The sequence below is a fragment of the Suricata suricatta genome, chromosome 4 (genome assembly GCF_006229205.1).
Source record: "Suricata suricatta isolate VVHF042 chromosome 4, meerkat_22Aug2017_6uvM2_HiC, whole genome shotgun sequence".
NCBI classification, from domain to species: domain Eukaryota; kingdom Metazoa; phylum Chordata; class Mammalia; order Carnivora; family Herpestidae; genus Suricata; species Suricata suricatta.
In genome coordinates this window covers 129,936,038-129,946,311 of record NC_043703.1, presented here as the reverse complement: position 1 = coordinate 129,946,311, position 10,274 = coordinate 129,936,038, and positions in this window count along the sequence as shown.

The window sequence follows — 10,274 nt, the reverse complement described above, 5'->3', positions numbered from 1 at the left end:
CTTAAAAAAAAATCTTTAAAAAAATGTCCTTTGATACACAAAAGTTTAATTTTGATGAAGTTCAATCTAACTATATTTTTCTTTTGTTGCTTATGCCTTTGTTGTCAAATCCAATAATCTGTTGCCAAATATGACATTATGAAGGTTTCCTTCTGTGTTTTCTCCTCAGAGTTTTATGGTTTTGGCATTTATATTACGGTCACTGATCCATTTTGAGTTAATTTTTGCACATAGTATAAGTAGAGGTTCAAATTCATTCCTTTGCCTGTGAAAATCTGCACTATTTGTGGAGGAGACTGTATTTTCCCCATTGAATAGACTTGGCATTCTTGTCAAAAATCAATTGGCCGTAGATGTGTGAGGTTTTTTTTTCTGGACTCTCAGTTCTGTTCTGTTGATCTATGTATATATTCTTTTTTTTTTAAATAATGTTTATTTATTTTTGAGAGAGAGACAGAGCACAAACAGGGGAGAGCAGAGAGAGAAGGAGACACAGAATCTGAAGCAGGCTCCAAGCTCAGAGCTGTCAGCATAGAACCTGATGCGGGACTCGAACTCATGAACCGTGAGATCATGACCTGAGCCAAAGTCGAATGCGTAACTGACTGAGCCACCCAGGCGCCCCTCTATGTGTCTATTCTTATGACAGTACCACACTGTTTGGGTTACTGTAGCTTTGCAGTAGTTTTGAAATCATGAAGTGCAAATTCTTTTTGTATTTCTATTTATTTATTGAAAGTGTAAATGACACACAGTATCTTATCAGTTTCAGGTGTGCATCATAGCGATTTGATGTTTTTATACAATGAAATGACTCCCACAATGCATCTAGTTACCATCTGTCACCATGCAAGGTTATTATAATATTATGGGCTATATGCCTTCTGCTGTGCATTGCATCCTCAGCTGAAAGTTTGTGCTCGGAATCCCCGTTACCTATTTTACTCATTTTCCACCTCCTTCCCTCTCTGGTAACCACCAGTTTGTTTCCAGCATCTTTGAGTCTGTTTCTGGTTTGTTTCATCTGTACCTTTGTTTTGTTTTTTAGATTCCACATATAAATGAAATCACACAATATTTGTCTTTCTCTGTCGAACTTATTTCACATAATATAATATCTTCTCGATCCATCCATGTCATTGTAAATGGCAAGATTTCATTCTTTTTTATGATCAAGCAATAGTCCTTTATAGATATATCTTCTTTATCTTTATCTATTCATCTATCAATGGACATTTGGGCTGTTCTGTATCTTGGCTATAAATAATGCAGCTTTGGTTTTTTTTTCAAGATTGTTTTGGATATATAGGGCTCTTTGAGATTCCATATGAATTCTGAGATTAGATTTCTTCGTTTCGACAAAAAAAAAGAGGGAGCTGTTGAAATTTTGACAGGGACCGCATTGAATATCGCTTTTGATAGTTTTGCCATTTTCACAACGTTAAGTCTTCCTACCCTTGAACACAGGGTGCCTTTCCATTTATTTAAGGCTCCTTTAATTCCTTTCAGCAATCTCCAAATCTTTCTTGAGCCTATTTGTGTCTGTGACTTACATAACCTCTCAGGATAATGAGGGCCATATGTTTCCCTTACCCACTACATAAATTAGTGTTAAAGCCAATAGAACATGCTGTCTCTCTCAATTTTTGCAAGAGTTCTTAATTTCAGTATTTTCAGTTTTGGTAAGCAAATCCCAGCGTGTGCTTTGATAGCCTTCATGATTTCCTTGATATTGTACATACATATGCCCTTTCAGCCACCATCTTTACAGATTAAAAACTCTCACTCTTGGGACGCCTGGGTGGCTCAGTCGGTGAAGCATCCGATGTTGGCTCAGGTTATGATCTCATGGTTTATGAGTTCGAGCCCTGCATCAGGCTCTGTGCTGACAGCTTGGAGCCTGGAGCCTGCTTTGGATTCTGTGCTACCTCTGTCTCTGTCCTTCCCTGGCTCATGCTCTAGTTCTCTCTCTGTCTCTCTCTCAAAAATAAATAAACATTAAAAAAAATTTTCTTTAAACCTTTCATTCATGGGGAGCCTGGGAAGCTACTTTGCCTAGGGTCATGATCTCATGGTTCCTGAGTTCAAGCCCCTCATCGTGATCACTGCTGTCAGCACAGGGCTCACTTTGGATCCTCAGTTTCCCTGTCTCTCTGCCCCTCCTCTGTTCATGCAGTCGCTCTCAAAAATTAATAAAACATAAAAAAATTTTTTTAATTAAAAAAACATTAAAAAAATTAAAAAAAAACATTAAAAAATTAAAAAAAAAAAAGAGGGGCACCTGGGTGGCTCAGTCAGTTAAACGTCTGGCTTCGGCTCAGGTCATGATCTCACAGTTTGTGGGTTTGAGGCCTGAGTTGGGCCCTGTGCTGACAGCTCACTCAGAGCCTGGAGCCTGCTTCAGATCTTTGTCTCCCTCTCTCTCTGACATTCCCCTGCTCGTACTGTCTCTCAAAAATAAATAAAAAACTTAAAAAAATTTTTTTAAATACATAAAAAAAAACCCTCTCACTCTTTTCGGTATCCCCTCACACAGAGCTTTGCCAGGCTCCCTCCTCCTCTTAGTTCTGGTACATTTCTGGTCCAGTAAGCAAACACATTCATCCAAGTTGTGTACTGTTCAACCTGCTTTAACATCTGGGTAGGAGATACCCAAACATCTAGGGCATTAAAGAACATGGGCCAGAGGTTAATGAGTCCAGAAGCTCTTAACCTAGATTCAAGGTGCCTTCGTTGTCCTAAAATTGTGTATTTGTTTTATGTTTTTATTTTAGTGCATTTTTCCAGAAATGGTCAGTCATCTGATATTTAGAGGTCATGATCCCAATAACTAAGCATGGGGGGCCCTAGAAGGCAAGTCCTCCCAGTGAGAAGACACAAGATGTTACTGCAGAAGGAGAGAGAGAGAGAGAGAGAGAGAGAGAGAGAGAGAGAGAGAGAGATGGTGCAAAGGAGGGAGGCCCAGGTGGGACAGAGAATAGGAGGCTCTAGGTATCATAGACCAGTGCTGTGTCCCTGGACTGCTGAAGGACCAGGTGAAGAAACCCTGAAATTGAGGGAGGGAGAGAAGAAAAATCATTCAAACCGGGGAGCTTCAGAGTTGACTTTCAAAGCTCCGTACAAAAGCTGACTTCTGGAGGGCCTGGCTGATTTCGCAGCCTTGTCCACATCGCCAGTCCCTGAGCCGAGTCTCTGCTTCCCCCAAGACCCGGCACTCTCCAGAGCTATAGGGAGTCTGCCAGGCCTGGCACACAACAGATATCTGGGCTTCCTACTCTTCTCCAAAGGGCGGCCCCCTCATTCTCAGAAGGTGACCCTCTGGAAGACTGGGCCTCCCCCTTGGTCACACGGGCCTGGTGCGCTGAGTCTCCTCTGGGTGTATTCAAAAGATAAGCTGTGCTGAGTGGTTTTCCTCTCCTAACTGTGGTCACAATGACTCTCAGACAGAGATCCTCGGAACTTGGGTGGCCCTGGCCTTCCAAATGCACCCGCGCTGGGATGCCACAGGCCTGGGATGGCAGGCCCCCCATTTGCTCACCCCGTGTTTGTGAAGCAGGGAGCAGGACTGTCAGCAGAGCAGGATCCTGGGAAGGCCGAGAGTGGCCACGGAACACCTGGTGAGGTTTGTGGCAGAGACTTCCCCTTTCACACCATTCCAAGTGGCCCTGGCACTGGTGGCAGGAGCAGACACAAGTGTGGGGGTGTCCAGCGCCTCCCAGAGGAAGGTCTTCCTTGGGTACACAGGCACGGGCAGGGACTCCAGCGCACGCAGCTGCTTCTGCCTTTCCCAGACCTGCTCAGACCTCTGCTGCCCCAAACATAGCCATTCCCATTTTGACCCACTTAACTGGAGACCCCAGCAGTTTGCACCTGACGGGCAGCGTGCCGTGGGAATCGGACACCAAGCATGTCATTGTGCTTTCCCGTGCACAAGCCAGCCTTCTGTCTTTCCTCTGCTCTTCCACGATGGCATTTGTTGGCTGCTGAGTCACACAGCAGGTGACGTGTGGCCCACTCCATATGTGTGACTTCTGTGGCCATTTGCAGCCTGTGGTTCCCCCATGAGTCAGTAGAATTGGGACATCACTGAGCAGATGTTACCAGGGTAACACAACGGTCACAGGGCGTGTGCCAAGGATGAGTTCTGAATCTCTGAAGGGGAGAACTGCACTCAAGTCTATTTTGAATAAGCTGAGTCACAGCTGCTTCAAGGACACCTCTCAGCTGCAGACACCGACCAACGGCAAACCCAACCCCTGGGGCATTTTGGTGCAAATTCGGAAGTTTCTATAAAGTGATGCTATTTCGAGGAGAATGAAAACATTTCTTTCTGATGACAACATGGAATTGTCTGTACAACTTTACACATGAAAATGTAGAACAATTACTTTCTTCCTCGTGCTAAGTAACAGACAGTGGTTCATATATTTAAAATTTTAAATCAAGTTCCAAATTTATAATTTTTTTTTTTTTACAAACTCAGTATGGGAGGAGGAGGGTACAGCAGAATGGGGAAGACCCAGGGTAAGGGGTTTTATAATTCACTGAAAAGGTGATCAGGCCATCTATTCCCTCAGTGTCTACAAGGGACGCTTGCAATTTTGTTGATTGGTTGGTTTTGGGTAGAGTGTCTTTCTGAAATCTCCAAGGAGTCAAATTAGGCATATTTTAAGATGCTTTTCTGTTCCCTGAAACATCTTCGTTTCTTTCGGGTGGGTCTCCCCAGCCATGCAGAGTCCTCTCAAGTCCTGGGCTGCTGGCTGGGTTGTGTAGACACGTGGAGTGAGGATTCTGTGGAGGCCGTTGGTATGATTTACTAGGCTCTACTCCTGTGCGGGGGGCTGACTCACAGCCTCGGAGATATGAGTTTGGGGTGGAAGGTGGGCTCAATTCAAGTTGTGAAGCAGACTGAGCTCCCCTCACACTCATCCAATGCCCAGATAGGAACCAAGACACTCAGAGTCTTGGAGGGACCCCTGGGGGAGCACCCTTGAACTTCACTGGTAGCTGGAGAAGTTGAGTAGCAGAGAAGCCAGGAAGATGCTTCTGTCCTCAGACCTCCGGCCAGGCGGAATCCTCACTGTGGGGTCACAGCAGCCTTCAGGGTACAACTCCGAGATATGGCCCCCTCCTTTCTGGTTCATGGGACAGACAGTCCTTGGACCCCAGACACTCAACTCACCCTTGGATCTGCTGACATTTCTGTCCTCTCCTCCCCACAAACCTGTCTGATGTTACTCTGTGTGCAGTGGGTTTGTTGAGAACGGAGGGCAAGTGCGTGGGCCAGAATCACTCACAGCTTTGACAAATCTCACCTCTGCCCAGGTCTTCGTCCCCAGCCCTCTGCAGAACCCCTTATGGACTACTTCACCAAAATGCTCTTGTCTTTCTTCACTTTGTGAAGGCAACTTGGAGCATCCCAAACCACCAGTGTCATGGAAGATAGCTCCTCAGGCTTTCTACTTGGCGAACTTCCCATGGCCTCCCTGGTGGTCAGGTCTCACTTTATGAAGCCCTAAACCAAACAGCAGTGAAGTCGGAACTCTTAATCATGGCCTCGGCCTTGCCTCTCACCCTGATCCATGTCTCATTCACCTCTGTCCTGTTCTCTAACCTCCCAGATTTTTAAAAAACATTTATTTATTTATTTTTTTAGAGACAAATACGGAGTGTGAGCAGGGGAAGGGGCAGAAAAAGAGGGAGACACAGAATCTGAAGCAAGCTCCAGATCCCGACATGGGGCTCGAACTCATGAACCGTGAGATCATGACCTGAGCCAAGTCAGACACTTAACTGAGCCACCCAGGTGTTCCAATCCTCCCAGATTTCTTTTGGCCTCCCACCTCTCCCTCCTCTCCTCTTCCCTCCCCTCCCTCTCTTTCTTGCCCCAGAACATGAAGAGAACCAGAGAGCAAGCCCCCATATTCCTGGCTCCCCCTTTACTGTTGTCCCTAAGGGTAGACACCGGACCTTTCACCGAGGCAGGATGTGACAGTGGAGTGATGTGGCACATGGCCTTTGTCACAGCCCCTGGCCTCCACCTCAAATCCCTGGGGACATCTTTCAGCTCCCTCCCTCATTCTGAGCAACATCCTGTGATCAACTTTCCAACCTTTGGACCAGCATGGCAGCCCAGCCCCCCTTCCACGTGCATGACTGGAATTTCCAAGGCCCTTCAGACTAGGTGGCCTCCCTCCCAGCACAAGGATGTTCTCCTGGACTGTTCTGTCACATAAATTCTTCCAAGAATTTGTTGCCAGGAAAGAAAAATTCCCTGAAGAATATTTTCTTTTATTAGACAATAAGAGCTGCATACCACACTGTTTTCCTTTTTTTTTTTTTCCCCTTTCCTTTCCTACCAGGAAGTTAGAGCTACGCTAGTGCTGATTGCTAAGGCAATCATCAGCCCTCTCTCTGTCCCCTTGCTACAGCCGCTTGTCTAGCATACTCTGGGTGTCTAGCCCCATGTAGTCCTCATGAATGGGGTGCAAGCCCTGGTCATTGTGCAGGAAGGCCATTCGGGCGGCTCTGTGGTCTTGACACCCTGCCCTCACCTGCCCCCCTCACTGGGCCCTGGAGTCTCTCCTAGCAGTGAGGCCCAGCGCAGAGGCCCCTCTGTGTATTGGATATGGGGTCCTGTGTGCCCCAGGCTCCGGCTTTGGGGTCCTGGTGCCACCCAGGACAATCCCCGGCCCCCTTCCCTTCATGAAATGGAGCTTCTCAAAGAAAAAGAAGGCGTTTTGCCTGGACGAAGATGCCTTGAAGCCTGGGGAGGCTCCTGGCCAGGGGGGCCAGGTTTCCTCCTCTGCTGTGAGTCCCCACGTTGCTCCCTGTCTGGGGCAGCCCAAAGCGAGAAGGTGAGGAAGGGGAAGAATTTGGTCTTGCCCGGGAAGGAAAGGGGTGATGGCAATGTGAGAGGCCAGCAAGTGTGACACCACATCACCACAACCATCCCTGGAGAAGGTTCTTACTCCATCCCGGAGAACCCCTTCCTCCCAGACGGTCAAGGTGGGTTTAGCAACGCGTGTGGACAGGTTTCCCTCACCAGGGCCCCCACGGTTTGGAGGTATTTCTGCAACTTCCTTCTGTCTTCCCAGGCTGCTAAACAGAACAATAAGCAAGACGAAAACTTACAGTCAGCAGGGAACTATTTCTTTGAGCTTGGTAGCTAAGCCCTTCACCAAGCCCCAGCGAGGACCGCAGGCTCTTTTGTCTTTGGGGAGAAAAGCTGTTTCCTGTAAGGTCTGATTATTTTATCCAGCAGGACTTTGTCTAGTTATGGTGGAAGTTTCACCTTAAATGATAACCTGCGTCCTGACGTTAAGCCGCCCTATCTCTTCTTCCATATGCACACTCCAGGGGAGACAGAGACATAAAATTCATTTAAGTCAGTGTAAGTATGGCACTGACCCACTAACACAGCTAGAATTGTGCTGCAAAGTGGAAAGCCTGCACCTGTGGCTTCCAGGAGCTCCACCAAGCACAGGAGTGGACGGACACCAAGGTGTCCGTGGCCCCCAGACATCACGCCATCTCCCTGGTTTGTTGGATGACGGTATGAGTGGAGTAGAGTCATCCTTTATCCCAGACTTGGCGTCAGACCTGCTCCTGAGATTAAAGCCTCCATTGTCTGCCATCCTGGGTCTCTGACGCACCGCCTGCCAGTCAGTCCCCTGCCAGCTACGCAGAAAGGCAGGCTCGGCATCAGGTCACCCGATGGGCCAGCATCTGAAATGGCCTAATAAAGAAACCGGGGTGTGGAGGTTTGTGTGCCCACATTTGCTGAGCACACTGGCTCTTTCTGCCTGGGAGCCGATGGAGTAGCCCTCCCCCCTCCCCCAGCCCCTGGCTCCTGGCAGTGGAGGAAGAGATTTGAAGGCTGCAAGAGGAAATGAGTGCCGGTATGTCATCATTGTACCCAAGAGAGAACTCCGAGCCCAGGGAAAAGGCTGAGAAGTGGCTCATGCCTCTTCTTGACTTGTCTGCCTTTCCAGGGACACTTCTGCCCTAAGTTGAGACCAGAGTCTGGGAAGAAGCCTGCCTCCTCTAGAATGGCTTCCGTCCCTATTCTTTTGATCCCTCCCCCTGAAATGCTTTCAGATCCTTGCAGAGGCCTGGTCCCCCTTGCTTTAGCCCTGTGCTCATTGCCTTCCACCTTGGCCTATGTGTTAGTCAGGGGTCTCCAGAGAAACAGAACTAAAAGGATATGTCTAAGAGGAAGTCCTAGCCTGAGTTCGAAAGATCAGGAACCCTGAGCGATGTCTGAGGGCAAAAGAAGATGGATGTCAGCTCAAGCAGAGAGAGAGAATGAATTTGCCTTTCTTCTGCTTTCTTATTCCACCTGGGGGCCCACTGGGTGGGTGAGGGTGGGTAGGTGATACTTGGGCCCACTTGGGAGGGCCATCTGTTCTACTCAGCCTACCGGTACAAATGCTAACATCTTCCTGAAACACGCTGACAGACACACCCAGACATGATGCTTCCACCAGCGATCTGGGCATCCCTTAGCCCAGTCAAGTTGACGCATGAAATGAACTATCCTCGCCTATCTACTTCTTTGTCTTTCCCATCCTAGTCTGGGATTCTCCTATCCCTCCAAGACTTGGTTGGGGACCCCTCAGTGCTGCCATGGCCCCTGTCCCCGCCCTGGTCCCATCACTGCATACTGGTACTCCTCTTCTGGGTCTTCCCTGGGGCAGAGACAGGGTCAGTCTGAGTCACTGATATGCCCACAGTGCCCCTCCATAGCGGACTCCTCAGAATACTCAATGCATGGAAATGCCCTGGGTTTACTGAATTGGAGTCTCTGACTGGATTGAATCAATAGTTCAGTTCAGAGCAGCTGGAAGGCAGAGTCCCCACACCATGTGAAGTACAGGTCCTCCAAACCCAGGGACCTGGTCAGAACTATCACTTGGGGCACTTCTGGGGTGAAGGAGAGGGTCTGTTTCAGCGGGGCCACTCAGGTTTTAAGAAAACTATAAACAGGTGGACAGAATATGATGGACTCTTTGATTTTTCCAGGTAGGAGTTGCCTAGGTCAGAACACGCAGGTGGTCCCCCCACTCTGCCATCTCCGTGAAGCAAAACTATCCGGGCGCCCCTGCTCTTCCATCTGCGCAAAGGCAGACCATCCAGACACCCCTGGCTCTACGAACCTGTGGGGTTTGGTTCACCCTGGTTCCCAGCACCCAGTGCAATCGCTGACCCAGGGTAGCTGCTCAACTGCTGTTGGCTGAGTGACTGAGAGAAGAAGAGAGTTCGTGGACAAAGAAATCTTTTCCTGGAAAACTGATAATGTAGCCCTCGCCGTGTATCTGACAACTTTCACATTCAGATTAGAAAACACAAACAAACGAACCCCAAACTCTCCTTGAATATATTTAAAGGTGATGTCCCACTAGCTGCATCCCCTCTCCCACACGAGGACACAGACTCATTGAACAGGATCTTCACTCACAAGCACATCAGGCTGTGAAGGGTCTGTATGATGGAGCACTTACACTTGGCAGTGAGATTGAGCCACATCCACAGGTGGCAACAAAGATAGAGCTGAACAACATGGCAGGAAGAAAGCAAATGGCTGAAGGATTCCATTCACCGTTATTGTGTAAAGCCCAATTAAACAGTGCGGCTGGGGGGTGGGGTAAAGCTGCATCTTTAAAAAGATCTGGAGGTGCCTGGATCGCTCAGTCAGTTGAGCATTGGACTTCGGCTCAGGTCATGATCTTGCGGTTTGTGGGTTTGAGCCCTGCATCAGGCTCCTTGCTGTCAATGCAGAGTCCGCTTGAGATCCTCTGTCCCACACACTCTGCCTCTCCCCCGCTCAAAAGTAATAAAAACATTTAAAAATAAAAAGTAAAATAGAAAGACCTGAAGCCACTTACAGAAAATGTTATCATTCACTGAATGTTAAATAGTGTCAATATTGCGTGTATTTGTTATGTGACTCTCTGGAGCTTTTTTGGAAGAATAATTTAGGAGCCAAGGGGTTACTCCACTTAGCATTTGTTATAGATCTTTTTTTTTTTTTTTTGAGAATTTTTTTCTTTGTTTTTCTTTTTTATAACTTTATTTTTTTATTTTTTTTAGAATATAACACTATTTTTTTAACATATGCAATTATTTTCCATCATTTACAATACAGTAGTTACAATGACACTCCAAATGGATAAGCAAAGTAAAAAATCAGAACCCCAACTTCTATTTCATGTAATTAGACTTATACAGAAATTAGAAGGTTAAGTAACAACTAGTTAATCACCTAATTTCAC